The sequence below is a fragment of the Pteropus alecto genome, unplaced genomic scaffold, assembly GCF_000325575.1.
Source record: "Pteropus alecto unplaced genomic scaffold, ASM32557v1 scaffold24, whole genome shotgun sequence".
Classification (NCBI taxonomy): Eukaryota; Metazoa; Chordata; class Mammalia; order Chiroptera; family Pteropodidae; genus Pteropus; species Pteropus alecto.
The window spans coordinates 8,519,082-8,535,586 of NW_006439192.1; positions in this window are offsets into that span (position 1 = coordinate 8,519,082).

Here is a 16,505-nt window from a genome sequence, read left to right on the forward strand (position 1 = left end):
CTGGCGCGCGCGTGCGCACGCGCACACACACACACACACACGCGCACACACACACACACTACCCAGGTTTAAGCTAACAGTTGTCCTGTCTAAAAAAAAGTTGACTGGTTTGTGACAAAGGAATAGGGGAAGGGAAAGAACAACTAGGAAAAACATTTCTCTAGAACCCATCTCAGTGATTCACTTTCTCTGTTGAGAGACAAATAGAGCCTAGAAAAAGCTTCAAACAGTTCTGCACTCAAGTTTTCAGTGGTAAATCTACCAGTACAGCCCAGCTAGCTAAATACTGGGGTTAATTTTGAGGGTGGTGGTGGTAGTAAAAGCTTTCCTGGTTAAAAGAAGTCAAAAACCAAGGACTTCAATGGCAAATCTGTTGGAATAATTGGGCCAAAGTCTATGGAGATGGAAGAGGAAGACAGCTAATAAGTGATTATTGAAATAGCCTAGGTTTGTGATGGTAAGCTTCCAAACATGCATTGTCTGGGAACAGACAGGAGAAACATAGGGGAACAAATGGAACACATGCATATGATGTGGTGGGAGGAGTAAAAATCTACCTGGGAGTTTTAAAATTAGGTAACTAAGAGAATGGAGCTTCCATAATAGAAGTAGTCATCACATTAATCAGAAGGACTTTTGGAGAAAAAGCTATTAAATTTGGCTTTAAATCAATTGACACTGAGATACAGGATATTAAACTGGCAACTGGAATGCTTTTTATTTGACATCATGGGAAAAATTTCAGATCTCCAAAAAAATCTTTGGATAAGAGATATCTTTAAAGAAAACCACGTGGAGACAACTGAGAGGAAAAAATCCCAGGGAATAGGAACCAAGAGAGAGAAAGAGGGGTAATCAGAAAAGGAGAGAGAAAATCAGAGGAGTTTGCTGTTGTAGAAGGAAAAGCACTGCTAAACTTTAGCTGAGAAATCAGGGAGAATAAAAGACTAGGGGAAATTTTTTAATACAGAAATAACTTTGAGAAATCTGATGTAGGATATGGTGGGGCCGATTCTATGATCAGAGATAAAAGAATGAGAGGACAATGATGAGGAAAAGGAACCATGAATTTGGATCAACTCTTTTTAAACCTTTTTATCTCAAAACTCCCTTTCACTCTTAAAATTATTCAGGACCCCCCCAGAGAGCTTTTGATTTTGTGGGCCATTTCTACCAGTATTTAGCCTACTAGAAATGAAAACTAAAGAAATAAGACATTTTTTAATTTACTAACTCTTTTGAAAAGAATAATACTAACTCCACAATATGTTAACATAAATAACATAGTTTATATGAAAAATAACTATATTTTCCCAAACAAACAAAAATAGTAAGAGAGCATTGGTTTACATTTTTGTAAATCTCTTTTAATGTGGCTTAATAGAAGACAGCCCGATTTCCATATCTGCTTCTGCATTCAATCTGTTGCAAAATGTTGTTTTGGTTGAAGAACATGTAGACAATCTGGCACTAAACAGATGGCTAGTTGCAAAAGGGACTTCCTAAAGAGTCTCACGACCTAGAAGTTCTCAAACCACACATTGAGAAATCTTATGTGGGGTAACTTTTTTGGGAAATTTAACACTGAAAATAGACAAATTGGGTGGCAATTCAAGGAAGTATTAGGTTAGAGATGGCTTCTGAGTTCATTTGTTTGTTTTTAAGTAATAAGAAAACCTAGGGATGTTTGTAAGTCCAATGGAAGATAAGGAAACAAGAAAGAAATTGAAGATGCAGAAGAGATAAATGTTGAATCAAGGTCCCAACAAAGAGCAGACGTAAAAGGATGAAGAGCAGGGTGGAAAGTTTAGTCTTTAAAGAAGGAATGCTAACTTTTCCTCATGACACAGAAGCATGAGCAAGGATAAGTGGTTATGCAGAGGAAATCCACGACAGTGAGAACAAACTGAGGAATGGTGAGGCACCTTCAGTCTTTTCAGTGAAGAATGAGATACAGTCATTTGTTGAAAGTGAGTAATGTAGGAGCCATACTGGAGACTTAAGGAAACACAGCTGTGGAGAGCTAAAAAGAGAAAAATTTAAATAATGATTACATGAGCAGCATATGTGGAGACATACAGCACAGTGCTTAGCCCATAATGGGTGCTCATGAAACATTTTTTAAAATAAGGGTTCTCAGAGGAGGACACCAGGTAAGATAGCATGACTCTCTAACGATCGATCCGTCTTAGTGGCTCACGTCCGGCCGAGGTCTGGCAAACTGGACACACTTCTGCTGCATTGGGGTCATTTCACAGACTCACAAGGGGCTGATTCTCTCTCTGAAACGGAGTCAGTCCACGTTGCAAGAGAATATTTGCTGTGGAAATGGATCTTTGGCTTTGTCACTAAAAAGTGAATCTTGTAGAGTATCAACATCATTAACTTCTGAAAATAATTCAAGCAAACGCTATATTCAACTGGTAATTATTTCAGAAAATCTCTTTCCAACTGTCTGTTAGGTATTTATAAACAGCTCTCGTATTTACACAGAAAATCAACTAAAAGAAGGAAGAAGATAAAGGTGAACTAAAGGAGTTTTTTCCTAACTTAAATTAGTTAGGCACATCCAGTATCACTTTTAACTGAGGGCGTCAAAAGAGCCATTTCATTCCATAGTTTCTTTAAAAAGCTATACTCAAATCTATTTATTTTCCTTTTTCTTTAAGAATAATTAAAGCTCTTTTCCTCCTGAAATGCTTCCACTCAATTTAAATTTTTAATTCTATCATCTTTCTCTTTAATAGCTGATTTTGTTTGAGGTCATTAATTTGCAATATTTTAAAAAAATTTAAACTTAATATTTGATTATTTCTCTCATAAAAATAAATATTAACATATCTTCTCTGTCTTTGATTTTTATTTTCCCAATTTATTTTCTTGGATAAATGCTTTAAGATACCTTCCGTATTAACTGTTTTCCATAGGGGCAATGAAGAAAATTCAACTTGATTTGATTAACACTCTATTATTATTTCATCATGGGCTTGTTCCATGACTGTGAATAATATTTTCGATCTCAGTGCTTTAACTTCTTCATTTACAAAATTAAATGGGAAACTACTAAAATAAAACACAGAATATAATAAATCTACTTAAGATCAATTATAAATATATCCAAAATCAAACTATAATTTAGATTTTCTTAATTAAAAAAAATAGGGTTTTATAGACAAATAAACCTAAAAAATATCCTATATCTATTTGCCTTTACTGTCATACTGGTATAGCCTATAATAATATTTTCATGATATTTCCATATGACTTAATATTATATAAAATAGAGTAACGAGAATAAATACCATTTGTTGTTCCTTACTATACTGCTGGCACTGTGGTCAGAGCTTTACATACCTTATCGCATTTTATTTTCCAAACAACACTATGATATAAGTATTCTCATCCCCATTTTACAGATGAAGAACTTGAGCTAAGTAAGTTATAAAAATTCACAAATAGCATTGTTTGGCAAAACAAGGCTCTATTATACATTCTATTACATCACTTTTATTTTTTAGGTTATAAGTGTTGAAGACTGAAGAGTTGTGAATGTGCGTGTGGTATCTATGTGTGCACTGAAAACATGAAATAAGAAGAACAGAACACTTGTGTAAATGTGAAAAATATAGGTGAAAATCTACCTCATTTGTATTTTGCTTACATGTCTCCAACACACTAGAAGTCCAGGTATCACAAAGAAGGAAATATAGATTTGGGGGAACATCTGACAACGTTACTTTGATCAAATAATGTCACAAAAAAAATCAGTCTTATGTAGCATAGATTTTAAATCTCTATTAATGGAACTATTCAACTTGGCTTGGTTTTGATTCAATCTTAGAAGTCTCCTGTGTTATCTGACAGAATGCTCTAGGTGTCCATTATATCACCAGATCAGATATTTTAATTTAGAACTTAGTAAATAAAATAACTCAACATGTGTGTGATATTATTGTTAATTTATCTTAGGATCCCCTAGTGGAAATCTGGTTTGTATAAATCTCTATCCAAGTCTGAAAATGTTTCAAATCTCACATGAAATACATTATTATGATTACTTTCATAGATATTATCTAAAGCCAGTTGCTCTACAAGGTAATGCCTTCCTCCTCCTCAAAAGAAATTCATTTACAAATGATATACTTAGCTTAATAAAATATCAACCCTTTATTTGTAGCAAAAGCCAGCCATTAACTATAAACATTTTAAAAGGTAATGAGTTTTTAATGCTTAAAGTAAAATACATGACAGTATGGTCATTTCATTCTGCCTCTACATGCTCTTTGAATAGTAAGGATAAAAGAATCAAAATAATGAGCATGAAAAGGATGTGAAGAATAAGTCCTCAAAAAAGGATCTGAAAATCTTTCGCTGGCCTAGGACAAAACTGTGAAATATGGAAATACATATTCATATGTAGTACTAACAGCCTCCTTCTATTCCCTTTTCATCTTTTCCTTGTACTCTGACATCCAGGCCTTCTGTGCTACACAGCGTTCCTCTGCCCCAAGTCCTATTTCCAGATATTTCCTGTTTTCTTCTCCTGTTTCTCAGTTCTGGATTTGATCTTTGCTAGAGAACATTTAGACTAATTTGTGTTTACATGGCAATATGTTAATATATTTCTTATGACAATTTAGTTAGTTTAATGTATTAACCCAAATGAATATTGTGGGAAATTACTACAGTTTAAACAAATCTTACTTTAGCTCTCCAGTGACACCATAGGCCAACCTTATATATGTCATATGATCTAACACTTCATTATCATACCCAATATGAGTCTAGATAGAACATCTCTCTGTAGTTCTCCCCAAATAAATCTTCAGCTTTACAAAGGCCATATCCTTAATCTTCTTGTATATTTCACAGAACTAGGTATGTTAATATACACACAAAACTAGGAACACAAAACTTGTTAATGCAATTTTCACACACAAAAAAATAATAATAAAATAAAGGACTTTGAGAAACACATAAATATACCCTTTGTATTCTTTTGATGAAGCTTCTTTCACTTAGTCCCCCTTCCTCTCAAATGTGATACCTGACACAAAAGCTCCCTCTTCTAGCCTCACTCCACGTGCATAACTGGGAAGTTATATCTTGGATGCCATAAAAGTGTTTAATAAGAGAAATAAACTCAGTGTTTATCACAAAGGAAGAGTTTTTCAAGGAAGTGAACTTAAATGGAGACCTAAAAGATAAGTAGTACCTTATAAGTAAAGAGTATGGGGGAAAATACTACAAGCAGGGAAAACTGCAAGGAGTTTAGTGTATTCAAGGAAAAGAAAAGAAGGCAATATGGCTGGAGAACAATAAACTCACTTTAGAATCCAGCCATACCTTGTTGTTCAGGGTAACAACACAGGCAGACCAGGCTTACTCTCAAATAGGAGGAAGCAGGCAAATGGGGGAGCAATTCAGGTTTCAGCCAGATTTCATGATCTTATTTTGACCTGAAATTACCCATTTTTACTTACAGAATTATTAAAATATATTCCTATTGCCACAGATCTTCATTATAGTCTTTTCCTTCCCCTGAAGTCTCTTTCTAATCATCGAGAGAATCCATTGTCCATCACTGGGGTGCAGTAGTTGGTCAACATACAAAACCATGGATTGCTTTTCTTGATAAATCTCTATTCACAACTAACGATAAGTGATAGCTCTTACCTTCTAAAACAATAATAAAACATGGACAACTAAAATTAAGTTTTATGTGAAGCTATGGGTTTATTAGTCACCTATACATTAACAACGAACTTTTCACTGTGTCAGATCAGATCCTCAGTAGTAATCCACATGATCCAAAATACTCGGTTATTTCCCACATGCTGGCAAAAACAACCATCTAATAAATGGTGTTTTTTGCATTTAAAAAATACTCAGATTCATTTGTTAGTATTTTAAAATCCAATTTATGTGGCAATAAAAATTGACAATGGCTTACTTTGCCAAATGTGTGTAACCTATGTTTTTGGGTATAATAAAAATTTTCCATACAACAATAATCGAACATTTTTTGTATGATGTATGCACCATATAATTTTAAGCATCAAGTGATTTTAAACATGAAGTATATTAGAAACATTGGATCTCAGAAAAGATCAAATGATATTCACATATGCAAGTGCTTTGAAAATGGTAAGCACTATAAAATATTTCAAATAAGGTATGAAAGCAATATATACATACAATAGCAGAAACCAAATGTAACTGCATGCTGCAAATGATGTAATGATTCTTGTTTGTCTAATTTGCATTTTCGGAAAAGACTGCTCATATGTTACAACAGCAGCTAAGTTTACAACAATTTTTCTTTGTTCTTGCCAAACAAAAAAAGGTTAAGAATTTGCAGACAAGTCTTGGCAAAGAGATATTCTGATTCAGCCTTGCCAATCCCTGAGAGCTACAGTATATAGCTGGAAAATGCATGTGGGTTATGGACTTGTTAGAAAATTTTTCAATTAGTATTGCTAATCAGTACAACAACATCTTCAGGTCATAATTTGGCCTTGAGGAGCATTAAAATACTTCTAGAGCATTTTACATTACTTAGCTCTTCCCATTCCCATTTAGATATTCTCATTTCTATGTGGAAGTATTATTTGAATTGAAATAGTAAAATGGTACAACCAATAGTTCCCCAGTCTATCTAAATATATAATTTTATTCAGAATACCACAATTTATACTGATCAACTAGACTATTTCCTCTATCACGAAGTTGTGCTTTCTGACCCATATTTTTACTGATAAGCATGAAAAAGCTGTTTATTTTATCCTCAGAAAATGATACAAACCTTTTTGTATTCAATGATCCCTCTGGTTGGACATGTGTATCCATAGACCAGACCCAGAGATTGAGGGGATGTAGAACCAGAAGGGAGTTTATAGCTCATGTAATCAATTCCACTGACCCATTACCCCATTTGACAGATAGAGACTGAGCCTCAGGGAAGCACTTCTGGAATAGCTTTGTTTCTAGGCTTTTTGTTTAAAGTGACAAATCAACTCCTTTTGGGAAAATGATGGCTTTTTTTTTCTCTAAAGAACTAAATGTTGCAAGAATTTTTATTCTCCTTTCCCTTTTTCTTGCTTGCTCAGACAGGATATATTTCCTCTTTGTCAGCCTGCCTCACGGTCCAAAATTCTTTTGCCCCTTATATGGAAAGATATTACTTGCTTAAACACGTTGAGAAGCAGAAATAAAAAAAGAGACTGTTGAAGTGATTTAAATATATATCTTATATGTAAATACATATATCAGATTCAGCAAACCAACCAATGCTAAGAATTACCTAAAATAATCTATTATATATAATAGTTGGTCATGACCTGACATCCTAATTTCATTAAAATGGCCTTATACATAGCTCTCAGTTATTACAGAAAGGTCAAAATTTTACTGTTCCAAGTTTTCACATACATCTATATTCGTTTGGATATTTTAAAAACCAAAACAAATAAAAGAACAAAAAACTGAACCAGTTTGATATAACACTACTGAAATAGATACCCCAATATTATTTTTAAAGAATGAGGGTTTTTAAGTCTTTTTTTGTTGTTATTGCTTCCAAGTTACAGAATAAATGCTCATTGTAAACAAATTCAAACAACATATGAGTATAAAAAGAAAAAAATGAAAATTCCTCACTCTAATACATTCTATTAATCTCTCTTCCAGAAGCATCCATCACACACGGGTCTGCCTGGCTTCAAATACCGGTCTGCCACTTACTAGCTGTGTGGTCTTGAACAAGTTACCTAGCTTTTCTGTGTTTCATTCACATCATTAACGACAGACACTAATAAAAGTACCTACCATATAAGGTTGTTGTGTGGGATAAATGAAATAAAGGCACTAAGAAGAATATCTGGCATAAATAAATGCTCAATAATGTTAACTATTATTATCAGGTCCTTTTGAAATGCAAACAAATGTATGAGTTAAAAAGTAATAAAAACGATAAAACACAAGAAAAAATATGTAAGTGCATGGGGTGATAGATGCTAACTAAAATTATTATGGTAATCATTTTGCCACATGTATGTATGTCAAATTATGATACTGTACACCTAAAACTCATCCAATGTAATATATGGCAATTATAATCACAATAAAACTGGAAAAAAATACACAACAAAAAGCTATAAAAAATAACTTTCGAAGGAAATTCTTAGATCATAAAGCTATGAGTTTTTATTTCATTATCCTATTATCTCAATGTGAAGTTTGGTTAAATAAATTGTAATTAGTATTGCTAACTAGCCTACATCAAAAACTTTTGAAAAATAGACATAATTATTGAAGTAATTAAACATAAAATTTATTCTCAATATGTATGTCTATACTATCAAGCAGAATTATCTGTCCATTGAAATTCCAATTCCTCTAGACATTTCTCCACTCCTCACACTCCCCTGTAATGCAGTACCCTTTCTCCTACTTCTTTCTTCTCTTGTTCCTGAATTAAGAAGAAGGTCAGCTCAGGAGCTAAGAACCTGTAGCATAAATAACCTCTGATCACATGGAGCTTCCCACTTGGCATTTGCTGGGCAGCAAAGAAACCAACACAGATTCCAGCACGAGACTGGAGCTCCTATCCCAGTCCCACCATACCGATCCTGGCTCTGTCCATTAAATCTAGCTTCCTAGCAGCCATAACATCACAGAATCCTTGGGCTATACTCTCTGTATTCGGGGTCACAGTTACACACTCTTAATCTGATGGCCACTCATCTACTTCTTATACGTTCTGAGATCTCCTTTAAAGTACATCTTTGCATTTACATAACATATTTAATGTTGGTAGAATCTTGCCTCGTTTGAAAGTCTTTACTGTTTTTATCAGTGACCACGTTTTACTCAAACGAGGACCTTGCAAGTCAACTGACAAACCCTAGTTTGGACCCACTTTGAAAAAGTTCTCAAAGCCAGCCAATCTGAGAGGCTTAAAACAATCTAAACATTGTTGCTCCTTTTACTTTAAGTATGAAACACCTGTGCATAATCAAGGTTATGAAACTGATCAGCAGTGTCTGTGATGATCTAAGAAAATAATGAGAAAAAGTCTAACCTTTCATAATGTTAAAGAAAGAAGAAGTTTTTTAGGGAACTTTAGAGTTATAAGCAGCTCTAACCCACTTATACATTTTTCTAAGTAGTCTCTATGCACCACAGAATTACGTGTGTGTGTGTGTGTGTGTGTGTGTGTGTGTGTGTGTGTGTGTGTAGTGAGGAGATATAAGAATGGAAGGGTCAGATAAGTTTGCTTACTGATATATTTGCTGATAAAAATCTGTCATATGTTTTTTATAATTGTTTAAACATGTATGTCTGCTTGCTCTGTAAATTGGAACAGTTTCAACCTTATCTGGTTTAGTAGTACAAATTTCAGTTCATAATTCAAATATTTAAAAAACATACCTTTGTTTTCTCAAAGTTAATTTCAAACCTTTAATCCCTGAGACTGGTGAGAATATTAACTTCATTCTTTTTAGAATCTTCTCCCCAGAGTTTTTTTTTTCCAGGATGTTGGGTTGATGGGACAGAAGTAGAGCTAAGGAAAGCCAGGCTAGACATTGGTGCTAGAGTCATCCATCCCCACTGATTGCTCAGAAGAGGCCCAACTGCCCGGCGAAGCCCTCAGGGTGTGGTAGCCCTTGATGGTTTGGGGCAAATATGACCCTTTTGTTTGGCTCTCCTGTTAATTTGTGAAAGGTAGTAGAGGAAAAATTTCTCCTCCTTGATAATTTTGTGATAAAAGATGGAATGGGTTGAGACTCCCTGCTTTCTCAGAAGTCTATAGCCAAGGTCTCCAGACCTCCAACAAAGCTGGCAAAGGTAAGAATTGTTACTAAATCAGCCTCCTGAATATTTGTTCAGAGTCCAGTGGAGTGAGAGCACCAACAGCCTCTTCTCGTCTTTTCCTTTCCAAATATAGATTGCCAGGAGAAAACATTTGTAAGAACGAGTACTTTTGGTTTGCATACTTTTGAGACTAATCATTTCCCTCTTGGAGATAGCCATTGTTTTCCCATTGTCTCTATCTTTGTGTTGCTTGTCCTAAGGAGAAGAATCAGGATATAACACAGGCGTAGGCCCTGTAAGCCTGTTATTTGAGCTGGCCTCACAGACCAGTGAGTTTATGGTTCTTACTGGAAGAACATCTATTTGGACAAACTTTGCTATAGGTCACCAATTAAAGAAAAAAAAAAAAAAAAAACGATGAGGTTCTCCTGTCTTATTTTGTGTCCCGACAGGTTGGTTTGGATCTAGTAAGAACATTCTTACTAGATGCCGGGCCTGCATCTGGAGATGGTTCACTATAAGGCCAGGAACCAGAGGCAAAAGGTGCACAAGTGACACTTTCCTTTTGCCTCTTCCAGCGCTTGGGGGAGTTGTGTAAACAAAGAATCTTAGCCCTTACGGGGTCCTTGTCATCTCTTTTTTTCTTGCCTTGTTAGTTCTGGGAATGTCCTGTCTCAGTCTAGGCTGCCTAGTGTTACAGGTTAGCAAGTCTGTGATTGATGGTGTCTTGCTTTTGAAGGAGACTGGAGACATGAGTTTTCACAAACACCATTCTTTCTGCCTGTGGCAACAAGGGTCTTTCTCACTCACTGGCTATCTTTGGGAATGACTTTGGATCACCTTCTGCACTCTTGGGATGCTTCTTATCCTTCGTTAAGCCATAAAAAGTCTTACTGGTGTTAAGTTATAAAAGGCTTATTGGTTTTAAGCCACGTTTAAGAGCAGGTGTACCTTTGGAGATCCCAAACCATCAATTGCCTGATACCAATCCTTGGATTTGGAAAGGGTTTATATTTAAAAGAATTTTTAGAGAACTCTCATCTTAAATAAATGTCCTATTTGTACCTATGGAAAGATCAAATTGAAAGAAAAAAAAGAAAAAAACAATATCATGATTGGCCCAAAAGAATCCCTTAACAAAATTAAAGAGCAGAAATCAGATTTAGAACAAAATTTAGATCCATGCCCACCATAAACCATCCCCCTTCCACCTTTGAAAATTCCTGCTTGAGAAAGCTTAACATGGTCAGAAAAACTTACTATTTGTCCCAGAATAAAAGAAAAAAGAAAAATAGAAATAGACAAATATGCCCCTACCCTTCTTAAAGGAACTACTTTAAAAGCTTATATCTTTTCTCTTCCCTTTGGAGATGTAAATCTTCTACTAGAACTATATTCTCAAGAACGTTTGAGACATCTTGAAATGTAAACCTCCAAGAAAACAACTTCAGCTCCCAGCCCAAAGAGCACCTTGCTTTTAACTTCTTAGTAGACTAAAACAACTGTTTGGGAGAAAGACCACAGTCTACAGAAGATTATATGTCAGGGAAAAAATTACATCTCCCCCACAAATATTAGTAAAAAGCTTTAGCTTTCATATTGAGTAATTTTAACTTGTACCATCTACCAGAAATAAAATTAGGATAAAAAAATAAAAATGAGAACCAACTCATATAAATTAGTGAATTTTGTGTTTCTGTATTTATACCTGATCTACTGATAAAAATCTTAAAATAAAACCATTAAATCCTTAATTATGTCTGCCTATATGTTTATGTGTGTGTGTATGTATTATATTTTCTTCCAGATGGGATTACCAAATTAATAAAGTAGCTCTATTCTAAATTGACTTAGAAAAAATAAGCACTTATAAGTTAAGTATTCCTAAAACTCTCAGAAATACAGGAACTAATCCAAATGTTTTTCATGTTTAGTTGATGTGGCATAATCTTGGGTAAATAAAACTAATTTAACAGTATTGATTTAATAAAACAGGTATGTCTTCAGAGTTGTCAACATTAAACATAATATATTTTATTTCACTTGGGCTTACTAATCAAATAAACTAATACTATAATTATTAAATGTTTAAGATTATAAAACTTATATATTTTATTTTAATTAAATTTATCCATTGTTCTGACAAAGTTTATTTCAACAATAATTGTGTTTTATAATATGTCAATTTAAAAATAGTTTCCAAAATCTTTTTGGTAACTTGAAACTTTAAAGTTATACTAAGATAAATTAAATTATAAATATTCACTGAATATCTGGATCATTACCAAATAAAATACTAAAACATTAATTACTAAACCTAAGTTTAAATTTATTGACTTTGGCTTTTTAATATTATAGAGAGACTAAAGATATTTGAGTATGTTAATAAACATATTCTTTTGACACATTGAAAAATTGTACTATGTGGAAACATATGGCTTTAGAAATTATGAAATGGTATGTTCATAAATTTGCTCATTTACCACAGAATGCTAGAATATGACAAACAGTCCCAATTATCTACTTCCTAGTTTTCTCTGGAAACTAAAGGTTACTAAGTGTTAAGAGTTCTAATCAATATATGTAAATGAACTACTAGAAAAATAAAAATGAAGAAAAAACTCTATTCAAGGTATAGAAGGAAAGTAAGATATGTTTTTTCTTAAGGAAAAAGGAGAGTAATTTTGTTCTAAAGTAGTTGAAGGTCATTTAAAGGTTGTTCCAGAATGAGAAAGAGGAAAATGAAGGACAAAATCCAAATAGATACAAAAAGCTGTAAAGAATCTGTAAGAGAGAGCTATGGAGGTTGGGTGAGGGGAAGTAGTTTTTCTTGTGAGGTCAAGCTGGCTTAGATTAAATAGATTTATTTATTCTTCAACATGAGCCAATACTGTACTTGTACAACACTGTAAAACTAGAGTTTGATTTCCTTTCTCTGTTAAAATTATAAAATTGCGTGGTATTATTGGTCTATTTATCCTAAATAAAAGATTGTGAAAGGTTTTCTTTACGTCTTGAATAATCTACCTAGAAAATGAAAAATCTGTGTTCTTCATGTTGTCTTTATCATCTCTTTGATTATTTAAGAAAACCAAGTCTTCCCAATATTAAAAGTTAAGATTTTTTTTATAATCATGTTATCTTCTATATTTATCTTTAAAATCCTTTATTTTCGCTTTGGTTAAATAGATAACTAAGTATTCTTTCACAGTGATCTGTGATCCTATTTAATCAAATGTTTAAACGTTTCAACATTTTACATAACTTTCCAAAATGAAATTCTAAATGAAATCTTCTTAACCTTGAACTGACTTTGGTTTTTCCTAGAGGGTCCCTGAAAATCTCAAAGGATTTGTTTTCTTACTTTTTAAAAAAAGAGATGGTAAACTAATTAAGTTTATTTGATATGTTAAATTGCAAGGGAAGCATTTTCAAATAAGAAGTGACAATGCTTTATTTTCTCTAGGTTAAATTTGTATGGAGAAAAATGATATAGTTTCAGAAATTGTATAAAATTGCTAGTAATTTGTCAATGTTCTTATTGCCCATGGTATGTCCTGGTATAATATTATCAGTAATAATTACAATAATCATCTATGCCACAGAAACAACCAAATTTTTTTGTCAATTATTTTATAATGAACCTTCATCAGATTTTAACCACAACTATTTTAAGTCTTTTGTCATTCAGTTATCGCTTTGTTCTGATGTTTTCCTGAAAGCTCTTAAAGTCCACTGCAGTGCTTTATCTTCAACAACAACGGACGGTTTTAGAGACTGGTAGAAAGGATTATGACAGTCATTTAGAGTACACACTTCCGATGACATTGCTTCAATAACTTTAAGATTATACCACTGGACCGAGTAAGAATTTCTGGAACAAATAGAGAAGCTTATGGGTTCATAGAAGTACCAACCCAAGATCAAATAGAACAAGAATTAATTACATGAGCCTGAATGAACTGATGAAAAAATTTAAAATTTTATGGCCTTTTTGGTTGAAATCTCTCTGATTCTTTAATGTTCTATTTTATAGATATAAGGTATGCTTTTTATTCTCAAACTACCTATAATTCGCAATTTAATAGATTATACCTTTGTAAACAAAAATGAAACATTTATCTTATCTCCACATGATCCTTAAAAAATTTTAAAAAATTAACTCTGTCGAGTATTCTTATTTTCATAGTAATGTATTTACCTAAGTTATAAAAACCTGTTCTTGTAATAGGATGCAATTAGAAGTACTAATTATATTACCAAGGCTTTGATGGGAATGTCAAATTTGAGAATGATGCACACAGAAATCAAGTATGACAAGATGGGTTGAAGGATCTAACGCTGATTTTATAGAATCAATGCTAACAAAGCCCTCTTGGAAAAACTGGCATGGTATCTCATAGGGTTCTCAGCCTTATAGATAGGTAGGAAAGATCACTCCCTAGCAGGTTCAGAAAACGAGGCATATTTAGGGGACCTTGAGAAGAGAGGAATTCACCCAAGTCTATAGATGTTACAAGCAAAGTCTGTAACAGGTAGATAGGGGAGAGCAAAAAACTCCTGCATCTGTTGATTCTCATTTGCCTTCAGCTCAAAATAATCCTTATGCCATATTTGAATATTTTGGTATTTTGGGGTAGTGTTTTGTGATTTTTTTCATTTCCCCCACTGAAACTTTCTAGGAAGTTTAACATATCAAATGCCTAGTTTGTAGCTGTGGAGAAATTATCCCAGTTAATGCCTGACGGGTAGGAAATCTGCAAAGAAGGAAAAAATAGATTAGAATGAGAATAAATAAGCAGAAATGCAAGCGCATTTCTCCATATCCCATTAAACTAGTCTACTAGTCCTGGGAATAGTTCAGATTCATTAAACCACCGTGTCTCATTTCAGGAGGCCGTGGTGTAGGTAGAAGTAGGGTACTTCCAGAAGTTATGCAGTGTGAATAATCGGGCATTGAATGAAGTTATTTCTATAGAAACAAAAAGGAAAACAAAGATTAATGTAGTTACAGACTATAAACCTAGTTTTTGAGTTAAGAAGATTTCTAGGTGTTGAGCTCAAATGTCTTTAAAAGGTAGAGTGAGGATTGTAGTGACAGATTCACAGCCATGCTTTTATGTCTGGGAGCTCAAAGGACCAGGTTCTGGTAAGCTTCCTATTTACCATTGTTTGGTGATAAGTCCCTTGACGTTATATTAAGTCATTCAGTTTCAAATTGCAGGACTTCAAGAAAGGGCAGTTTTAGTTCTCAGTGATGCTAAGTCAGAAGGGTGGGAGAATTTAAATTGGAATCATTAATTACAAGATGGCAGGATCCAGTTTACAAAGCAGCGGAATAGTTCAATGACAATGAACATCCACAAAGGTGGGTTATAACTTTCCACTGAAACTCAAAATTTCCCTTTACAATCACCCTCATTTGGATGAAAGATAATCAAAGTAAGACTCTTTTAGTTTGAGAAATAAGTCTAATCTCATGAAAATTGGCCTGATTCCTTACATAAATGCAGCAAGAATAGTAATTGACCATACAGGCCTTTTTAAGTGTGCTTTGCTGGAACTTTTGATGAGGAATCTCAGATTAGACTTTTGAAAAGCCTCTCAAGTCTAGGAGCCGAGCCAAGAACTCAACATCAGACTTTGCTTGTAACATCTATAGACTTGGGTGAATTCCTCTCTTCTCAAGGTCCCCTAAATATGCCTCGTTTTCTGAACCTGCTAGGGAGTGATCTTTCCTACCTATCTATAAGGCTGAGAACCCTATGAGATACCATGCCAGTTTTTCCAAGAGGGCTTTGTTAGCATTGATTCTATAAAATCAGCGTTAGATCCTTCAACCCATCTTGTCATACTTGATTTCTGTGTGCATCATTCTCAAATTTGACATTCCCATCAAAGCCTTGGTAATATAATTAGTACTTCTAATTGCAATTAATAAAAATTGTATGCCTTTTCTCCTGTTAATCTATCTTTTGTTATTCTAATTTGCACGCCCCCACAAACTGAACCTAAGAGGGTAGAGGAAAACTTTATTCCTCCCTGACTGCTCCTTGCGTGATCCTCCATTCCCAGACTAATAATGTGCCTTTGTTATTTTGCTGGTCACCTGCATGTATAGATTGTGATCTGAACCAGAGCAAGGTCAACTGTTTGTACTGGAAGCTGTCTGAACTTGGCTCTTTATGGCCTCAAAACCCTCGAAAATACTAGAATTTTGGCAGCCTGAAAGTTAAGGAACTATAATTATGCTGAATTTAAATTCTCCGACGTCTTAGTGTTGTTTTACAGAACTGACATATTTCTGTTAAATTGCTAACAGCAAGACTCACAAATAAATTAGAAAAATTAAAAACCACATGTGGGCATCTAGATGTGAAAACATGGAATTTGAATGAGAAGACATGAAACTAAGATCTAGTCTTAATTCTGAATCATTAGCTGTGTGATTCTGGGCAACTTACTAAGTCTCTGAACTTATTTCTTCATGTGTAAAAGAGGAATACAAATTTGTATCTGCTTTTCCCATAGTACAAAATCACAGTAAGAATCAAATAAGATGTATATATGTATTACTAGCAAAGCATTAAATAGAACTTAGTTTTTAATATATAGAGGAAAGAGATTCTAGACTTGTAACTTCTCCATGCTTATTAAATTTAACTTGGGAATTAAAATAATAAAAATAA